The 11,967-nt window shown below is 42.6% G+C and overlaps 2 long non-coding RNA genes across 2 annotated transcripts; both read right to left on the bottom strand.

Moving 5' to 3' along the window:
* Positions 1-2,652: 2,652 nt before the first annotated feature.
* LOC121982692 lies at positions 2,653-3,357 on the bottom strand. Its single transcript, XR_006112191.1, has 3 exons — positions 3,070-3,357; positions 2,909-2,987; positions 2,653-2,723 (listed from the first exon to the last, which is right to left on the bottom strand). It is a non-coding gene; the product is annotated as an uncharacterized LOC121982692 (long non-coding RNA).
* A 4,605-nt stretch (positions 3,358-7,962) lies between these two features.
* On the bottom strand, positions 7,963-8,395 carry LOC121982691. The gene is made up of 3 exons (XR_006112190.1): positions 8,383-8,395; positions 8,222-8,300; positions 7,963-8,036 (listed from the first exon to the last, which is right to left on the bottom strand). It is a non-coding gene; the product is annotated as an uncharacterized LOC121982691 (long non-coding RNA).
* Positions 8,396-11,967: the final 3,572 nt, after the last annotated feature.

Genomic DNA, 11,967 nt, shown 5'->3' with positions numbered 1-11,967 from the left:
CACTCGTGACTTTCACTTGACGTAATTGAAAACTCGATAAGTAACACAGCAGAATAAAATAAAATGCACACACACAGAAGGACCCAAGTATTTTTACTTGGTTCGGAGCCTTGGGCGACTCCTACTCCAAGGCTCACGCTCGTTGAGAGTTTTCTTTGGGCAATCACTATAATATCACGAAAGAGTACAATTATGAAATAAGTACAGCTGACAATTAAACAATACCGACAACCGAATTAAAAAATTGAAGCTCCGGGTCGTCGAGGATTGTAACAGCACTTCGGAGTCACCTTGTTAGCAGCACACAAGAGTCAGAACACCTGAGAATTGTTGATCCAAGGCTGCTGGTCGAGACCCCTCATAAGGGCTGTTGGAGGCGCCTCAAAGCCCCTTGAGGGTGCTTCCATTCGCCGAGTCAGCCGCGCATGGATAAGCTGAGAAGTAGTCTTCGTCTATCCTCTTGAAGGCGCCTCCATATACCTTGAAGGCCCCTCCAATGCTGTCCGAGGTGTCTCAAACCACCATGAGGGTACCTCCAGCTCCGCTGTGCGCAAACTCTTCTCCTTTGCACCCGAGGCACCTCAAGCTCTATGAGGGTTCCTCGGGTACTGTTCATCCGAGGCTAATCTCTCTCCTTTGTCCTTGCAAAACATGTTAGTCCACAAACCAACCACATATCCTGCAACACAAAGTTAGCACACACAATAAACATAATAATATGGAAGTTTGACAGTCACGTACTGTCCGATTCTGACTTCGGATTTCTGACTGGAAACCCTAGGTCGAATCGACGCCTACTGTTCCCTCTTCCGGGGAACGCGTCCTCACCTACTCTACTCAGGAGAACATACCTAATGCCAGTCTGATCCTCTAAACCTGCTAGACTTTCTGCCTAGGGTTGCCACCCCTAGAACCTAGGGTTACCATCCCTAGGGTTTTCTGCCACCTAGGGTTACCACCCCATAGGACCTAAGGTTATCCCGCTTAGGATTTCCACCACCTAGGGTTACCATCCCCTAGAACCTAAGGTTACCGCCCCTTAGGGTTTTCCTCCACCTAGGGTTACCACCCCCTAGGACCTAGGGTTACCACCGCCTAGGACCTAGGGTTACCACCCCCTAGTGTCACGCCCCCAGAAGAGTCCCTGTCCGAAGAAATTTCGGCAGCATCTCCCCTGTACGGCGGACAATCTGAAACTTTCTACATACATAAATACCTCAGCCACAAGCGGCTGGAATAATAACAGTAAATAAAACCAATCACGACGCAGTTTATATAAGTATTCAGCCTCTGGCTGTCACAACCACGCAGTTAATAAAATAGTAAACAAAACAATAAAACTCTGACTCGAAATCCACCCTACTCCACTACACTCGTAAAGCTCAAAACCGACGAACCCACCTCTTCTGCCGTCCAGGCAGGCATATAGTAGAATAAAATCCAAATCATATCAAAGGTCCATCAAACGAAAGGATTCCATACAATATCCATATGAAAAATCCAAAACAAGACTAAAACAAAGTCTGATAGAGAAAAACTAAAATAAAATAACAACTCAACCCAGCAGAGGACTAGCACTACGTGCTGTGGGGACTTGCGACTGGAACTCCCTCCTGACAGCATCAACCTGAAAATAACAACAATGGAGGCGGGGTGAGTCCAACACTCAGCAGGTACAATTGATATGCAAAGTAAAGAAATAACACCTAGCACTAATCATGCGTACAGTCTCCTGATAAAAATAAAGGTAACTACAAATCGAAGAAGACAGGAGGGAATCTGTACTAACCAGGACCCGGTAAAAGGACAAACAGTCCGAAAGGTATAGAAGACCTGTATGCATGTCAATCAAGGTATCCAAGCAATGTGCAGCATATAAGTGCAACAAACACAAACACAAACAGTAAATGCATCATGCATATGATGCCAATGTCATGGTCACCCCTGACGCCAGTCAGCCGACTCACAACAACAGTGGGACCGAGTGGGTAGGGCTGTGACAACCGTGCACTCAGCAACACTACTCCTGATGAGTGATCGAGTGGACGGGATGCTGTCGAAGTACATACGTACTCCTACCCCAAATCATAAATGGGGGAGCGCAATGCTCTCAACTCCCGGTACGCTATGACGGGGAGGAATCTCTAACGTGCTACACGCTGCGTCACACTACCCCTGAGCGGATCAACGGAGCACCGGAAGAGTCAAACTGACGTGCTACCACGCTGTATCTCGCTACCCATGAGCGTCACAACGGAGCACCGAACAGTGATGAAACTGGCAATGTGCTCGACAATAATGGAGCAATCTATCGCACAGCACGCGATCATGCAAATGGTGCATGTCACTAAGCATGGTAATATACTAATCCAACCTCTGGACATATCATAATGTGCACGAAAGCGAATGAATCATATCAAGATATACCGATCAATAAGGTATCAAACCTAGGTCCTGAACATGTGAAACGTGGTTATATCACTACCCATGAGCATGATAGATCAGGTACAAGACCAATACGAGATGCAATCAAACAATCAATCAAACAGGTAACATGTATTGGGCAGTGATTAACCGAAATAAATAGGGAACACAATTAATGCAACATATTATTTTCATTACTAAGCATATCAAAGACAATAAGTCAAAAGTACCCGCCTCCAATCGAAAAGGATCGTATCCAAAACAGATCCCCCGTCAAGACACCGTCTCGAATCAATATCCTGTAATAAATCGTACAGTTTGGCTAAGTTTAATTATAACTAAAATAGCTAAACCAAACTATTTTCTTCAGGAACCCCAATTGAATTTAACTAAAAATCAATTAGGATTAGTTCCATTAACCCTAACCATTCTACTATTCGATTTCATTAAAACCTACACATGAATCCAACTCTCTACTTCTTACCTCAATTCTTCTTCAGCCGTTCTGTAATGGCAACAGAACCAATCAGTAATGAGATGACTGGAATTGAGGAAACCCCAATCTGCAAACCCGGTCAGAACCAATCAACAACAGCACTGATGTTTCAAACCACAATAGAAACCCTAGGGAGGAAAAGGGAGAACCTCGGATCAGCAACGAAAACCAGGGCACAATGAACAACAAATCAGATTGGTAGCGCCGAGGAGATGGGTGTCGCGGCTGAGGCTAGGGCACAGCTCTGCTCGACGATCGGAGGGAAAGCTCTAGGGCCGAGGAAGGCCGGCGGCAGCGCTGCTCCGGGCGGAGGGAGAGGCGATCGGCGCTGTGCCAAGACACGGCAGAGAGGAAGAAGGGCACAGAGAAGTCGGACTTGGGAGAAAGGAGGAAGATGACCGGCGCTGCTCTGTGCGTCGCCGACGGCAGTGGCTCGGCGTCGGGTGGCTAGGGCAAGCAGAGTAGAGGAGTTTGGCTCGGGCAGGCGGTCGGGCGGCGGTGCTAGGGCTCCGGCAGAGGAGAGGAGGAGAGGGAGAAGAAGTGGCCGGCGTTTTTGTGCTCTCGGAGAGGAGGAACCGCCGGCCGGCGGTTAGGGCAGAGAGGAGGAAAATCGGCGGCGTCGGGGAGAAGAGCTCGGGCTCGCGGAAGAGGAAAAGAAACGGAGGAATAAAAATAAGGAAAAAGAAAAAGAAAAGGAAAAGAAAAATAAAACTTTTCCTCATTTAAATAGGATAGTCTAAACAGGTCTTTTCCAGGCCCCGTTTTTATCCCCGTGAACTTATCCGTACGAGCTCCGAAAAATTCCCGAAAAATTTCCAAAAATTCCGAAAAATTCCCTTAATCATATTCGCCTATTTCCGGTATTTTACATTCTCCCCCACTTATAAAAATTTGGTCCCCAAATTTTCGTTATCTACCATCAGCAAGTACTAACAACAGATATAGAGTATAAATGCTGAACGGTAAATAAATCACATACCTCAAGTGAAAAGATGGGGATATCGAGCTCGGATAGTGTCCTCGAGCTCCCAAGTAGCCTCCTCGTCCGAATGATGCTGCCATCCGACTTTAACCAGCCGGATGGTCTTGTTCCGCAACTGACGCTCCTTCCGGTCGAGAATCCGTACCGGAACCTCTTCATAGGTAATGTCAGGCTGAACTGGAACTGGGATATCTGCCAGCACATGCGTCGGATCGGGTACATATCTCCTCAGCATGGATACATGGAATACATCATGAACGCCTGACAGGGACGGTGGTAGTGCTAATCGGTAAGCTACTACTCCGATCCTCTCCAATATCTCGAAAGGACCAATATACCGCGGAGCTAGCTTACCCCTGAGGCCAAATCTCTTCACCCCTTTCGTGGGTGAAACTCGTAGAAATACATGGTCGCCAACAGAGAACTCTAGTGGTCTGCGTCTCCGATCTGCATAACTCTTCTGGCGGTCCTGTGCCTCTGACATCCTCCGTCTGATAGTACGGACTAACTCTGCGTCCTGCTGAGCTCTCTGAGGTCCCAACAGCTGGGCCTCTCCAACCTCATCCCAAAGGACGGGTGTCCGACAAGGTCTACCATACAACGCCTCAAACGGTGCCATCTGGATAGCCGAATGGAAGCTGTTGTTGTAGGCAAACTCTACCAATGGCAGATGGTCCTCCCAACTGCCTCCGAAATCCATAACACATGACCTCAGCAGGTCCTCTAAAGTCTGAATGGTCCGCTCTGACTGCCCATCTGTCTGTGGATGGAAAGCTGTACTGAAACGGAGCTGTGTGCCCAAGGCCTGCTGCAGACTCTGCCAGAAACGAGACGTGAACCGTGGATCTCTATCCGAAATGATACTCAATGGAACACCATGTAGTCTGATAATCTCTCGGCAATACAGATCTGCCAATCGATCCAGGGAATCAGTCCTCCGAATCGCTATGAAGTGCGCTGCTTTGGTTAATCGATCAACGATTACCCAAATCGCGTCATGGCCTCGTCGTGTCCTCGGCAACCCTACCACAAAGTCCATGGTAATGTGATCCCACTTCCACTCAGGAATAGGAATCCGCTGAAGTAATCCTGCAGGTCTCTGGTGTTCAGCCTTCACCTGCTGACAAACAAGACATCTAGCTACGAAATCCGCGATGTCTTTCTTCATGCCGTTCCACCAGTAGGAACGCCTCAAGTCTCGATACATACGGGTCCCGCCTGGATGGATCGCAAATCGAGAACGGTGTGCCTCCTGAAGTAGCTCCTGTAAGATCGGAAGAATATAATACCCTCCTCATCTCGTGTAAACTCAGTCTGCTGCCCAGAAGCTATCTGACTGCTGATGAACTGCAAATGCTGATCACCAGCCTGTGCCTCTCGGATCCTCGTCCTGATCGACGACTGAGCAACCATGGTAACAATAATACCCTGCTCTGTCGGTCCCTGCTCCTCAAGATCTAACTCCGAGAAACTCTGAATCAAGTCCGTGACTGAAATCCGGTGGCAAGCCAAAGTCCCTCTGGACTTCCTGCTGAGCGCATCTGCAACCACATTAGCTTTCCCAGGGTGGTAGCTAATGGTACAATCGTAGTCCTTCAGGAACTCCATCCATCTCCTCTGTCGGAGATTAAGCTCCTTCTGAGTAAAAATGTATTTGAGACTCTTATGATCAGTGAGAATCTCAAATGTGACACCGTATAAATGATGACGCCAAAGCTTCAGAGCAAAGATGATGGCAGCTAACTCCAAGTCATGAACTGGGTAGTTCTTCTCATGCTCCTTCAGCTGACGAGAAGCATAAGAGACTACCCTGCTCTGATACCACTAAATTAAATACCCCCAAATGAACAATTTTCATCGTATCGGATACCCTAATATCCAAAATATACGAGTATAAAAACTCTACTGGCTAAGTCCACAGGAATATGTAGGTATCATCCATTATCCAGCTAACAATAGCAGAGGCTGATATGTGCCTCCATCTCATAATAGTTGTAACAGAAGCTGAAACTACTGATGGTATGATATGAAAAATTACCAGAGACTATAATCCTTGATCTCTATTAGGGTCGACCAAGATCAGTGGCTAACCCATCACATGTAATATGGCTACAACAACCAGACAGGTAATAAAGATAAAGTGCTAATAGATGCACTAACTATCATAAAATAACAACATACCTATTTGCTGTCTGGAGATGTTCCGTCGCTGTCCAGTCGCCAATTTGACCTCAAAATTCCGAACGTACCTATCGCCGGAAATCCAAATAAATCCGAAACGGAAATCCAAAACATAACCATATCGTAAATCCGATAATGCCCAGTTTGACTCGCAAACCTGGCTAACCCAAATATCCAGAATACCAACAACAGGTATCCGATAAATCTCCAGAACACCAAAAGCAGGTATCATAACCCGCTCTGATACTAAATAAATTGGTATCAGATAAATCCCGAAAATCCAAAATACAAAATCCAACAAGTATCGCCAAACTTGGCGCTCTGATACCAAGTAAATTAAATTGGTATCAGGTTATCCCAAACATCCAAAATACGAAAACGAAAGATCGTATAACCTCGCTCTGATACCACTAAATTGTCACGCCCCCAGAAGAGTCCCTGTCCGAAGAAATTTCGGCAACATCTCCCCTGTACGGCGGACAATCTGAAACTTTCTACATACATAAATACCTCAGCCACAAGCGGCTGGAATAATAACAGTAAATAAAACCAATCACCACGCAGTTTATATAAGTATTCAGCCTCTGGCTGTCACAACCACGCAGTTAATAAAATAGTAAACAAAACAATAAAACTCTGACTCGAAATCCACCCTACTCCACTACACTCGTAAAGCTCAAAACCGACGAACCCACCTCTTCTGCCGTCCAGGCAGGCATATAGTAGAATAAAATCCAAATCATATCAAAGGTCCATCAAACGAAAGGATTCCATACAATATCCATATGAAAAATCCAAAACAAGACTAAAACAAAGTCTGATAGAGAAAAACTAAAATAAAATAACAACTCAACCCAGCAGAGGACTAGCACTACGTGCTGTGGGGACTTGCGACTGGAACTCCCTCCTGACAGCATCAACCTGAAAATAACAACAATGGGCGGGTGAGTCCAACACTCAGAAGTACAATTGATATGCAAAGTAAAGAAATAACACCTAGCACTAATCATGCATACTGATAAAAATAAAGGTAACTACAAATCGAAGAAGACAGGAGGGAATCTGTACTAACCAGGACCGGTAAAAGGACAAACAGGTATAGAAGACCAGTATGCATGTCAATCAAGGTATCCAAGCAATGTGCATATAAGTGCAACAAACACAAACACAACAAAATGCATCATGCATATGATGCCAATGTCATGGTCACCCGGACGCCAGTCAACTGGGACCGAGTGGGTAGGGGTGTGACAACCGTGCACTCAAGAACACTACTCCTGATGAGTGATCGAGTGGACGGATGCTGTACATATCATCCTACCCCAAATCATAAATGGGGAGCGCAATGCTCTCAACTCCGGCTATGACGGGGAGGAATCTCTAACGTGCTACACGTTGCGTCACACTGAGCGGATCAACGGAGCACCGGAAGAGTCAAACTGACGTGCTACCACGCTGTATCTCGCTACCCATGAGCGTCACAACGGAGCACCGAACAGTGATGAAACTGGCAATGTGCTCGACAATAATGGAGCAATCTATCGCACAGCATGCGATCATGCAAATGGTGCATGTCACTAAGCATGGTAATATACTAATCCAACCTCTGGACATATCATAATGTGCACGAAAGCGAATGAATCATATCAAGATATACCGATCAATAAGGTATCAAACCTAGGTCCTGAACATGTGAAACGTGGTTATATCACTACCCATGAGCATGATAGATCAGGTACAAGACCAATACGAGATGCAATCAAACAATCAATCAAACAGGTAACATGTATTGGGCAGTGATTAACCGAAATAAATAGGGAACACAATTAATGCAACATATTATTTTCATTACTAAGCATATCAAAGACAATAAGTCAAAAGTACCCGCCTCCAATCGAAAAGGATCGTATCCAAAACAGATCCCCCGTCAAGACACCGTCTCGAATCAATATCCTGTAATAAATCGTACAGTTTGGCTAAGTTTAATTATAACTAAAATAGCTAAACCAAACTATTTTCTTCAGGAACCCCAATTGAATTTAACTAAAAATCAATTAGGATTAGTTCCATTAACCCTAACCATTCTACTATTCGATTTCATTAAAACCTACACATGAATCCAACTCTCTACTTCTTACCTCAATTCTTCTTCAGCCGTTCTGTAATGGCAATAGAACCAATCAGTAATGAGATGACTGGAATTGAGGAAACCCCAATCTGCAAACCCGGTCAGAACCAATCAACAACAACACTGATGTTTCAAACCACAATAGAAACCCTAGGGAGGAAAAGGGAGAACCTCGGATCAGCAACGAAAACCAGGGCACAATGAACAACAAATCAGATTGGTAGCGCCGAGGAGATGGGTGTCGCGGCTGAGGCTAGGGCACAGCTCTGCTCGACGATCGGAGGGAAAGCTCTAGGGCTGAGGAAGGCCGGCGGCAGCGCTGCTCCGGGCGGAGGGAGAGGCGATCGGCGCTGTGCCAAGACACGGCAGAGAGGAAGAAGGGCACAGAGAAGTCGGACTTGGGAGAAAGGAGGAAGATGACCGGCGCTGCTCTGTGCGTCGCCGACGGCAGTGGCTCGGCGTCGGGTGGCTAGGGCTCGGGCAGGCGGTCGGGCGGCGGTGCTAGGGCTCCGGCAGAGGAGAGGAGGAGAGGGAGAAGAAGTGGCCGGCGTTTTTGTGCTCTCGGAGAGGAGGAACCGCCGGCCGGCGGTTAGGGCAGAGAGGAGGAAAATCGGCGGCGTCGGGGAGAAGAGCTCGGGCTCGCGGAAGAGGAAAAGAAACGGAGGAATAAAAATAAGGAAAAAGAAAAAGAAAAGGAAAAGAAAAATAAAACTTTTCCTCATTTAAATAGGATAGTCTAAACAGGTCTTTTCCAGGGCCTGTTTTTATCCCCGTGAACTTATCCGTACGAGCTCCGAAAAATTCCCGAAAAATTTCCAAAAATTCCGAAAAATTCCCTTAATCATATTCGCCTATTTCCGGTATTTTACACCTAGGGTTTTCCACCTGCCTAACCGCAGTTAGGACTTTCCTGAAAAACCTCATTCACACATGTTAGTAACAAAACAACTTAACTTTGAATCCCTTTGCCATTATCAAAACTTGGGTTCGATCGTTGGATGCTTCCCGCACCAACAATTTTCCCCTTTTTGATTATGACAACGAAGATTCAAAGTTAAGTAAAACACTGCTATAAAGGATTTTCAAAGTTAGCATAAGCATAAAAATAGGTCAAGCAAGCTTAATAAAACTCCCCCTTAATAGAAGCTTACAAAAACTCCCCCTTAATAAAAGCTCCTCTTAAAAATTTAATTTTGATTTGAATTTTAATTACTTTGTTTGAATACTTTTGAATTTTCTTATACTCTCCCCCTTTGCCATATATGAAAATAAGCAACAAAGTAAAGGAAAGTGATCAATGTCCTTAACTAAGAATAATTTCTTTTTGAGAGATAATTTGTCCTTTTAGAATGTTAAAATAGAGAATTAGAAAATACTTTGATAAACACTTAGCTTTTTAGAATAAATTTCCTTGTAACACTTTTAGCTAAGTGAAATCAAAGGTTTATTTAAAAAAACTTTTTCTTTTAGAATAAAATAGCCAAATTTGAAATACTTCCAATTTTGAAACACTCTTTGAAAAAGTACTTAGCCAAATTTAAAGTGCTTAGTCAATTTTGAAAGACTTTTTGAAAAATACTTAGTCAATTTTGAAAGACTTTTTGAAAAATACTTAGCCAAATTTAAAAAGCTTTTGCAAAATACTTAGTTAAATTTGAAAAGCTTTTGCAAAATACTTAGCCAAATTAGAGGAAATTTTCTTGTAAGATTTTTTTTTTGTCAATTGAACTTAAAATCTCAAAACTTAATTTTAGAAATAAATTTTAGCTAAGGGAAAGTTTTGATTTGAAAAGTAACTTGGCTAAAAATTTTGTAAAAATAGATGATAAGACTTTAAAGTATAAAATGTTAAAAAAATCTTCTAGGAAAGAACTCTTTTAGGGTTAAAAAACTTATTTAAATTTAGCTTAAATTTTTTGCACCACCACTTGATTTAAATAATTTTAGCTAAGGCCATCCTCACAAGAAAAACATTCAAAACGTCCTATAGTCCAAGCATGAGCAAAAAAATTAAAACTTAATACTTCATTTTCTTGGTCACATGTCTAACCATTAGCTACTAGCTGTTTACCTAGAGGGTTACAGTTTTCACTTGGTTAGTCAAGTTAAGTTAGTGATCCAGTTATATTTGACTAAGTCTGGATAACTTAACTTGATTAATGTAAATTAGGTATTTATAGCCCAGACTTATGTCGATGTCGATGCACAGACATAAGCATATTGAAGTCCAGGCAGAACCCTATGCACCTCACACCATTCTAAGTGTTTTCAAACACAAGCAAGTTAACCCTATGGTGCTTGTGAGGTGCTCTGGCTGAAACTAGGGGTATATGATTTCTAGGGGGTAAAATCCTAGGCTAAACAAGATTTTTGAAAAAACTAACAAAAGTTGGAAAACACTTTTCGTAGGATTTTAAAATCAAAATAAGCTGAGAAAATATAGTAAGCAGAAAATAAGTTCTATTCTATTAAGCACATCCCTATTTGTCTTCCAAGTGAACTGAACTCAAGTTCAGGTAAGGGCTTTGTGAATATGTCAGCTAGGTTTGATTTTGACTCAACATAGTTAAGTACAATATCACCCTTAGCTACGTGATCCCTTACAAAGTGATGCTTTACTTCTATATGTTTAGTCCTTGAGTGATGAATTGAGTTTTTGGTTAGATTAATTGAACTTATATTATCAATTAAAATTTTTGTTTTCTAATATTCTAGTTGATAGTCTTTTAGGGTACGTATCATCCATAATAATTGAGATGCACATTCACCTAGGGCTATATATTCAGCTTCATTGGTGGATAAGGCAACACAGTGTTACTTTCTACTTGACCAACTTACTAGTCACTGATCTAGAAATTGACAGCTACCACTTGTGCTTTTTCTATCTAGCTTGCACCCGGCATAGTCTGAGTCAGAATAGCCGGTTAGATCAAGGGTGCAAGATCTAGGGTACCATAATCCTACATTTAGGATTCCCTTAATATACCTAAGTATTCTTTTGACAAAGGTTAAGTGAGACTCTTTTGCACAACATTGGTATCTTGCACACATACCTATTTCAAAAAGAATGTCTAGTCAGCTCGCAGTTAGGTACAGTAGACTCCCTATCACACTTCCATAGTATTTCAAGTCTACTGGTTTACTTTCTAAGTCTGAGTCAATTTTAATATTAGTAGTCATTGGTGTATTAATATTTTTTGAGTTTTTTATTCCAAAATTTCTAACTAATTCCTTAGCATATTTAGTTTGATAGATGTAAATTCCATCTTTGGTTTGTTTAATTTGTAAACCTAAGAAGAAGTTAAGTTCACCTACTAGATTCATTTCAAATTCATTTTCCATTAATTTGATAAATTCTTTTAAAAATTTTGAATTATTTGAGCTAAAAATTATATCATCTAAATATATTTGAGCTATAAAAATATCAATTTTTAGGGTTTTTACAAATAGGGTTGGATCTATTTGACCTTGGTTGAACCCTTTAGATATTAGATAATTGGATAGAAGTTCATACCAAGCCCTAGGTGATTGTTTTAGTCCATATAGGACATTGTTTAGCCTAAAGACATGATTTGGATATTCTAAGTCCCCAAATCCTGGGGGTTGACCTACATATACCTCTTCTTTGATAAATCTGTTTAAGAAAGCGGATTTTACATCCATTTGATAAAGCTTGAATCCTTTATATGCTGCATAGACCAGCAACATCCTAATGGATTCAAGTCTTGCTACAGGGGAATATGTCTCATTATAGTC

Source organism: Zingiber officinale, chromosome 5A (assembly GCF_018446385.1).
Source record: "Zingiber officinale cultivar Zhangliang chromosome 5A, Zo_v1.1, whole genome shotgun sequence".
Classification (NCBI taxonomy): Eukaryota; Viridiplantae; Streptophyta; class Magnoliopsida; order Zingiberales; family Zingiberaceae; genus Zingiber; species Zingiber officinale.
Note: the sequence above shows the minus strand (reverse complement) of the source record. Positions and strands in the feature narration are given on the sequence as shown.